Source organism: Oncorhynchus masou, chromosome 16 (genome assembly GCF_036934945.1).
Source record: "Oncorhynchus masou masou isolate Uvic2021 chromosome 16, UVic_Omas_1.1, whole genome shotgun sequence".
NCBI classification, from domain to species: domain Eukaryota; kingdom Metazoa; phylum Chordata; class Actinopteri; order Salmoniformes; family Salmonidae; genus Oncorhynchus; species Oncorhynchus masou.
This window is the reverse complement of record NC_088227.1, coordinates 4,707,706-4,715,527: the sequence shown is the minus strand read 5'-3', so window position 1 is coordinate 4,715,527 and position 7,822 is coordinate 4,707,706. Positions and strand designations below refer to the sequence as shown.

The 7,822-nt window shown below is 42.4% G+C and overlaps 1 long non-coding RNA gene across 1 annotated transcript; it reads right to left on the bottom strand.

The window, feature by feature from the left end:
• Positions 1–762: 762 nt before the first annotated feature.
• On the bottom strand, positions 763–5,444 carry LOC135557158 (uncharacterized). Its single transcript, XR_010458184.1, has 2 exons — positions 5,170–5,444; positions 763–1,867 (listed from the first exon to the last, which is right to left on the bottom strand). It is a non-coding gene; the product is annotated as an uncharacterized LOC135557158 (long non-coding RNA).
• Between the last annotated feature and the right edge of the window lie 2,378 nt (positions 5,445–7,822).

Here is a 7,822-nt window from a genome sequence, read left to right as displayed (position 1 = left end):
ACTATGCCTTAAAGATGGTTCTAGCCATGAAGCTGCATCCCTTTGAGTATGAATGTATTTTTCCCCCATTCTCTGCAGCAGTCCTCATGAGTATGCAGCACTGAGGCAAAGACTAGACAGTGTTGGGTAGACTTCGGAAAGCATCTCATTACCTAATCAAATAGTAAATAATATACCCTTGGGGGACACTCTCCAACTCTTGGCAAGTGCATAAAAAAGTCAGTGCCTTAGGGTTAAAAAGTGATAAATGTGGCATTCTTAGGACCCCAGTCAAAAACTGACATCGAGAGGACATGGTCATAACTATTTTGTAGTGCGTGTCACTGGACTAGAGATCGAGGGGGCATCATAGAATGCAGAGTCTAGCTCAGGCCCATGCAGCCAGCTCAGCAGTTGCTGTCTAGACAACGTGGCAGCTCAATAATTCATCTGGCTGCTGCTGTTGGACCCCTATAGAAAACTACATTAGGATGTAATGGACCGAGATCGATTGCGAGAGATGATGGATCAAAGTAGAGGCGACAGTTTCTAGAAGAGTGTTTGAGGGCTGGATCACTGAACAAACCAGAAATCTGAAAACGAGATTTGGCCCTTTGAAATGACAAAGAGTTTACAGAAGTTAGAAGCGACATGGAACCTTTGCCCTCCAAAAGGGGTTCCGAAATAGAGCATCTTCAAAATACCAACTCATTGAGCCCAGTGACCTAGTTCAGTATCAACCTACAAACCACCTTTGAACAGTAATCCAAGGAGGACACAAAATATCATTTATTATAATTTATTGTACATTGTTATTCCGTACCATTAATTCGGAAGGGCTAACAAAAACTAACATTGCCATTTATACAAAATATAAACTATAAGGGGGAATATACATGTGTCATCCTTTCCCACAGTACAGTCATTTTGTTATGACCAACCCAGGCATTGAAAGGCAGATATGCCAGTTATATCCTCCTTGAAAAAGACCAGAAAATCTTTAGAAATCACTACGCATACAGACTCAAGTCCAGTGTCAAAGTTATTCTCTTTGCATACAACACATTCTGGTACATTGCCAATAACACAAACTAAAAAGCACCAAATCGTGAAAACCCCATTTAAAATATTTTAATTAAAAGAGGTTTGAATTTCTTTATTAATAATCTCCTATGCACAACCTTCACCTTGGGCACATACAAAACACATTTCAGATTATTTTCCTAGGTATAATTAAAAACTACGATTAGAACTTCTGTACACCAAAGTGGTCCACATTTTGAGAGACATGTGACATGACAACCACCTGCGTCCTCCAGGCCTGCATCCCCCAGCATTCCACAGACTGATAACCAGGATGGTGGAGTTGCTATGGAAACGCAGGTCTTGAGGGATGACGGAGTATAGTGCTGGAGCAGGAAGCCATATTGAAGAGTGCCATTCCTTTGATTCTCCATAAGTGATTTGAAAGGGGGGGGGTGATGGTGGCAGCTTCCTCTCCAACTGACGTTACACCCCCCCCCCTTCGAAGAAAAATGTCAGCACTAGGATTTTCTTTCTTTTGGGCGAATGAGTGGGTGGGGGCGAAATCTTAGATGTCTAGTGGTCTCTGTTCAGTGCGGTTGAGGGGAGTGGTGGTGGTTGTGGTAATAGAGCGGTAGATCAATAGAGCGGTAGATCAACAGTAGCGGTACAGGAGGGAGGTCGCCATGACGATGGGGAGCAGGAGAGAGAAGGGGCTGGACTGCAGTGACACGCCCGCTCCGGTAGGGGAGGTGGAGTTGGCCGAGCTGCTGTACGGGTCTGTGGCCATGGTGGTGGAGTTGACGCTGGAGCCCGCACTGGTCGCATTAACCCATGTGGATCCTGTTGTGTTTTGGGAGACCACCTGCAGGCAACCAGGAAGATGCTTGGTTAAGTGAGAACTCAAACGTAATTCTACAGAATTGGGACATGACAAAGCACATTTCAGCCAAAGCGGACATCTTCAATAATCACAACTTATTGTGGTTCCATGAAAGTATTATTAACACTCTGAGAATAGAATTTACAGGTTTTTGAATAACTTCCTTAACTTTCCCTGAATGTTTGAAGACTTAACACTGCTAGCTTATTTTAAGTTTTTTTTTTTACTCAAAGCACAGATGAAAGTATAATCTTCTGTTCTCTATCCATGGAATGCTATGTATATACAGTGGGGAGAACAAGTATTTGATACACTGCCGATTCTGCAGGTTTCCCTACTTACAAAGCATGTAGAGGTCTGTAATTGTTATCATAGGTACACTTCAACTGTGAAAGACGGAATCTAAAACAAAAATCCAGAAAATCACATTGTATGATTTTTAAGTAATTAATTTGTATTTTATTGCATGACATAAGTATTTGATCACATACCAACCAGTAAGAATTCCGGCTCTCATAGAACTGTTAGTTTTTCTTTAAGAAGCCCTCCTGTTCTCCACTCATTAACTGCACCTGTTTGAACTCGTTACCTGTATAAAAGACACCTGTCCACACACTCAATCAAATAGACTCCAACCTCTCCACAATGGCCAAGACCAGAGAGCTGTGTAAGGACATCAGGGATAAAATTGTACACCTGCACAAGGCTGGGATGGGCTACAGGACAATAGACAATCAGCTTGGTGAGAAGGCAACACCTGTTGGCGCAAATATTAGAAAATGGAAGAAGTTCAAGATGACGGTCAATCACCCTCGGTCTGGGGCACCATGCAAGATCTCACCTTGTAGGGCATCAATGATGATGAGGAAGGTGAGGGATCAGCCCAGAGCTACACGGCAGGACCTGGTCAATGACGTGAAGAGAGCTGGGACCACAGTCTCAAAGAAAACCATTAGTAACACACAACGCCGTCATGGATTAAAAACCTGCAGCGCACGCAAGGTCCTCCTGCTCAAGCCAGCGCATGGCCAGGCCCGTCTGAAGTTTGCCAATGACCATCTGTATGATCCAGAGGAAGAATTGGAGAAGGTCATGTGGTCTGATGAGACAAATTGAGCTTTTTGGTCTAAACTCCACTCGCCGTGTTTGGAGGTAAAAGAAGGATGAGTACAACCCCAAGAACACCATCCCAGCCATGAAGCATGGAGGTGGAAACATCATTCTTTGGGGATGCTTTTCTGCAAAGGGGACAGGACGACTGCACCGTATTGAGGGGAGGATGGATGGGACCATGTATCATGAGATCTTGGCCAACAACCTCCTTCCCTCAGTAAGAGCATTGAAGATGGGTCGTGGCTTGGTCTTCCAGCATGACAACGACCTGAAACACACAGCCAGGGCAACTAAGGAGTGGCTCGGTAAGACACTTCTCAAGGTCCTGGAGTGGCCTAGCCAGTCTCCAGACCTGGACCCAATATAAATTCTTTGGAGGGAGCTGAAAGTCTGTATTGCCCAGCAACAGCCCCGAAACCTGAAGGATCTGGAAAAGGTGTATGATGATGTATCAAATACTTATGGCATGCAATAAAATGCAAATTAATTACTTAAAAATCATACAATGTGATTTTCTGGATTTTTGTTTTAGATTCCGTCTCTCACAGTTGAAGTGTACCTATTATAAAAATTACAGACCTCTACATGCTTTGTAAGTAGGGAAACCTGCAAAATCGGCAGTGTATCAAATACTTGTTCTCCCCACTGTATATACAATAAATGGAATGCTCGCTCCATTCTGGTGGCAGCATGAACTAATTCCGTGGATAGAGAACAGAAGATTGTAGGTTATAGAATCTCACTGAGGCTATGTCACAAATATATATATAATATATATATATATATATATATATATATATATATATATATATATATATATATATATATACACAAAAAGCTGTTAATTTGAATCTATTCAAACAGAACCAATTTCAAAGGAAACTCATTAAGATCAGGTGTGGCCAGTTAGTGTGAGTGGCCAACGCCTGAACAAACTTCACATGATAGCAGATAGATTTGTGGATGCTGAGAACGGAATGTATATGTCTTTAAATTACATTCTAAGAATGTTTTCTGACGGTTACTAATGTTGGTTTTTATGGAAAGGAATCTGTATGTTCTCGGGAACAGATGAGAACATGACATTTAAATAGATCCATGAGGAAACCTTATGCTGAAGTACTGAAATTCACACAGAAAGTTGTTTCTTAATGTTTTCTTAACATTGGCAACATTCCTAATGGGCAAACAGTTGGAGAACGTTCCTGGAACATAACCAAAATTGAAATGAATGTAACTATGTTTGAACTTTCAGGAAACGTTCTGTTAAAGTAATGAAATACAAAGAAAAGAATGTTGCCAAGTTCCTTAAATGTGCTGAGAATGTTCCAAAGCCAAACAACTATACGGCACAATTCCCAGAAAGTTGTGGGAAGGTTGTATGCTAAATAACCACAGTTCAACCATGCTCTCACCAAGCTCAGAAACATAGTTCTCAGAAATTGTGCTAGCTGGGTACTGATTGAACAATTTTGTAGTCCAACATTGCATGTCAAATCCCACAGAAAACCCCTGGATTAGAACAAATATACGTTGCCTATCCAAACCAAGCACATTTCCATGGAATGGAAAATAAAATAGCAAATAAAACGCAATGCACCTTTAAATTACAGACATACACTGGCAATAATTAGGAAAAACATTATTTTTAAATTTCTATGTGTAGCTAGCCTATCTGGGTCACAACCAGGTATCACATTGGCCAGTAACACCATACAAAGAGAGAATGATAGTGCAAAAGCAGACGCGCAAACTGTTGGTCTTTGCTACCCGTTTCAGGTTCCTTTTTAGCGCGCTGCACTGAAATAAACTTTAACCCTTGGAAAGACTCAGGTGTACCGTGGGTTTAAATAATTAATTCGCCTAAGTGGTTTTATAACAAAGTGATTACAAGAAAGAAATGTAGGATAATTGCAGAAAAGACACCGAGATTATATGATTTACATGCTTAGGCCTATATATGAGAAGTAACGACTACCCTACTGGTCTATTAGGCTACTTTCAATCCTGTCTATCCAAGCCATATAAAACGTAATCAAAAAACAATGTATTATAAACTATCGAATGAATAGCCTACCACAAAAATACCGCAAGCAAATGAAAAGCGAATTTAAGTAATTTAAAAAAACGTATTTTTCTTATTAATATGAATAACACATCTTTTGTCATACCTCTGTCGATAAACATATGGCGAAGACAATCACTCCGAGATGAACAACTGTCATTTTTGACATCCTGATGATGATCTGGCCACAACTTCAAGCGCAGCCACAGTCCCTCTGAAAATGTGATCACTGAAAAAGTCGGACCAACGTTTTATACCAGCATCATGACTGACGTGTGACGTTGAAACTTGGTCACATACACAAACAACCTGTAAACAAAATAACAATGTAGCCTACTGTAAAAGTGTGATACCCATATGTGTTTTTATATTGAACATATGCTTCGTTAAAATCCACATGGATTGTATATATTTCATGCATGTATTTTAATAGATGATTTAATTAGAGTATGTGTCATCAGTGGGAAGGCAAAATTCGGAAGCATTCATTGGACAAAATATCAAACAAAATATTTCTATTAAACCCATTATATGGTGCCATTGGATGGAAAGGTCTGCTACATGGGCCAACTTCTATTCAGGTATTATCAGATTTTAACATCCAAATGAAGCCACATAAAGTTGCCAAATATTGTCGAATGTTGCCGTTAGAAATTCCAGGAATAGAGCTGATTATTTTACTTATTTTACATGCCAGAGTCATGTTTGTTCGAGCCTACATCGTATATTTATATCTGAACGTTCCAAAACCTTGTGTCTTACTGAACGCGACATTACTTTTGACCAACAGTGACATATCCTGGCTACAGTTGGTAATGAACCTATTTATGGTCCTATGTGAATTATATTAGGCTACTTGCGTCTTTGGTTTTTGTTTTACCATTGTATGGACAGGTTCCTATGACCCATAGAGTAATCTCAAAATGTTCTGTCCGAGCGTTATATGTATACAAATCTAATGGGTCAAATATACATGGGTTTCATCGGCAGAGGTTGACCAAAGCTTCGAACACACCGACAGTGTAGTTTGTAAAATAGAACGCAGCATCATCTGGATATGTTTGCAACAAAAGTTCAACATTCACATTCTGATACCTTTTCTGTTAAGCCATCTATGCATACAGTTTGACGCATACGTTCGATAAATTCAAAGTATGCACCACACCGGACGCACTGAAACTGCCTCTACAATGTAATGCTGCAATACAAACGCAGCGTTTCATTTGAAATGGATGTAATGATGGCGTCCCGAAATCCCCTACTCTGTTGGTGTGCTCGAAGCGTGAGTCCATAGGCTAAACAAGCATCCAAATGGTAAGCCAATTTGCCTCCACAGAAAAAGGGTAATATCGCTCTCTGGTGGCAAGTCAAAGTATCGCAAAATCAAAGACCTTATATAACCGCCCATTGCGAACTTATGGGGGGAACCTGTTTTTTGTACCTCACAAACATTCTCGATAATTTTCTAAATTGTCAGGGACAATACACTTTAATCATCCCTCTATGGACAGTAATGCAAATAATGATACATTAAAGGTACACAAAATTGCCCTTCTTATGACTGGATCCAGATGTGGGGATGGTAACTTTAGGCCTTATAAATACCGTCTTGAGTCCCTGCCATTTTGGTAAGTGGATTTCAGAGGGAATAGTGAGGGTCTGGGTTCCCTCCAGAGGGAACCCAAGGGACAGCGTTCCCTTCGCTGCCTGTGCTCCCTGCAGAGGCACCAGATGTGCTCTGAGACGGGAAGAGAGGGGGCCTGTTGGAAGGCATCTGATAACCCCCGTTTCCAAAGCCCAGGCGGATCTCGTATCACCAGTGGCCAGCGGGTCTACGAGGGGAGCGCAACCTGAGCCAGCGCACCGGGATCGGGTTTCTGTTTACATGAGCTGTGGTCCCCAGGGTTCCTCGAAACAGAGCAGGGCAGAGGGGGCCGAGGGGAAATGGAAGAGGGGTTGTGCAACACCCCTCTTCCTGTATTGTCTTGTCTTGTCTTGTCTGTCTGTCTGTCTGTCTGTCTGTCTGTCTGTCTGTCTGAGGTCCATATAGTCACAGAGGGGGGAGAGTGAATACGGTACATAAAGATCAGAGAGCGAGAGATAGCGAAAAAGAGGAGAAATAAATGAATGCAAAGAGAGAGAGAGAGAGAGAGAGAGAGATCAGCAAATCAGACACACAAAGTTGTTAGAGATGTAAAATGTTTCTCCCGAGTAGCACAGAGGTCTAAGGCACTGCATCACAGTGCCAGAGGCATCACTAAAAACCCTGGTTCGATCCCGGGCTGTATCACAACTGGCCGTGATCGGGAGTGTCCAGCGTCGTCTGGGTTAGGGTAGTGTTTGGCCTAGGGTAGTGTTTGGCCTTGGGTAGTGTTTGGCCTAGGGTAGTGTTTGGCCTTGGGTAGTGTTTGGCCTAGGGTAGTGTTTGGCCTTGGGTAGTGTTTGGCCTAGGGTAGTGTTTGGCCTTGGGTAGTGTTTGGCCGGGGTAGTGTTTGGCCTAGGGTAGTGTTTGGCCTTGGGTAGTGTTTGGCCTAGGGTAGTGTTTGGCTGGGGTAGTGTTTGGCCTAGGGTAGTGTTTGGCCTTGGGTAGTGTTTGGCCGGGGTAGTGTTTGGCCGGGGTAGTGTTTGGCCGGGGTAGTGTTTGGCCTAGGGTAGTGTTTGGCCTAGGGTAGTGTTTGGCCTTGGGTAGTGTTTGGCCTATGGTAGAGTTTGGCCTAGGGTAGTGTTTGGCCTAGGGTAGTGTTTGGCTTTGGGTAGTG